Raw genomic sequence first — 1,606 nt, forward strand, 5'->3', positions numbered from 1 at the left:
ACTTCCCTGCTTAAAATCCTACATGAATCTTCACTGCACTTGGAATAAAATCCAAAACTCCTCACTACTGCCTATAAGGCCCTCTGTGACCTGGATGTCTTTCTCCAGCTACATGTCAGACCACTCCCTGCTCATTCACTGTGCTGCTTCTACTCCTTACTGTTCTGTAAACTTACCAAAACTATTTCAACATCAAGGCATTTGCGTATGTGCCCTCTGACCAGAATGTTCATCCCCTAGATCTCTGTATAACCACAGGATCATTCAGGCCTCAACTCAAATGCCTGTTCAGAGCAGTTCCCTGACCTCCTCATCTAAAGCAAATCCCTCCCACCCCATCACTCTCTATCACATCACCCTGATTAGATTATTTTATTAATTTTCTATAAAGTGTACTATCTGAGATGATCTTATTTGTTTACTCTTTTATAGCCTCCCACATTAGAATGTGAGCCCCCTAAAGAGACATCTGTTTGTCTTGTCCACTGTATCCTAAGTGCCTAGAACAGTGCCTAGCATATAGTAGGCACTCAGTGAATATCGAATTAATGGTTTGGTTTTTCTCTTGAGAATGAAGAATGTTTCAAGGTAAGATACCTAAGTGGGGTACAGAGTCCATTTGCTTACTTATAATGAATGATGCAACCCAAAGGCAAAGATATCAGAAGTCTCATCATTTGTGCTTCTGATAAATTCTATTCTCAGCCTCATAGTCCACTAATATGAATTAAATTTCTCTCTTATATTGATAATAAGAGACATCACAAGTTAACCAACTCTGACCCTATTTTTCACAAAAGGCATAAGTATGATGTTATGGTTTGGATGCAGTTTGTCCCCTCCAAAACTCACGTTGAAATTTGATCCCCAATGTGGTGGTGTTGGGAGGTGGGGCCTAGTGGGAGGTGTTTGGGTATTGGGGGTGATCCTTTATGAACAGATTAATGACCTCCCCTCCCTCACGGTAGTGAGTTCTTGCTTTTGCTGAAATAGATTAGTTCCTGCAAGAGTGGGTTGTTACAAAGCTTGGACCCTCTTAGTGTTTGCTCTCTTTGCATATGTCCACTTCCCCTTTTGCCCATGTAATGACGCAGCGCAAAATCCCTAGTCAGAAGCCAGCGCCATGTTCTTGAACTTCCCAGACTGCAAAACTATAAGGCAAATAATCTTCTTTTCTTTATAAATTACCTAGTCTCAGATATTCTGTTATAGCAACATGAATTGTAGTAAGACATATGAACTATTCAGTATTAAAAATACAGTGAAAAATTAACAGCTTTCATTTCATTCTTTGAGAGCACTAATATGATAGGAGAAACTTTATATTGATTCCTACAGTCACTGACAAAGTCTCTCTCCTAGATCAAACTTTAGGCAGGCTCCTCTGAGCCCCCTTTTTGACTAGGCCTCAACCTTGACCTATAAGAACTGCAATTGAAAGCACAATTTCTTCCACCCTCCCAACCGCCCCCCCCGCCAGCCACTAAGACACTTGCACAAACACTAGCATAGTTTCTGTCAGCTCAAGGCTGTATTCCTAGGATGACAATAGACTCCTTAAACTTCCTGCTTTAGAAAGCTCAAAGCTGCCAAAAGAATTTACTCT

The sequence above is a fragment of the Galeopterus variegatus genome, unplaced genomic scaffold (genome assembly GCF_000696425.1).
Source record: "Galeopterus variegatus unplaced genomic scaffold, G_variegatus-3.0.2 Scaffold8511, whole genome shotgun sequence".
NCBI classification, from domain to species: domain Eukaryota; kingdom Metazoa; phylum Chordata; class Mammalia; order Dermoptera; family Cynocephalidae; genus Galeopterus; species Galeopterus variegatus.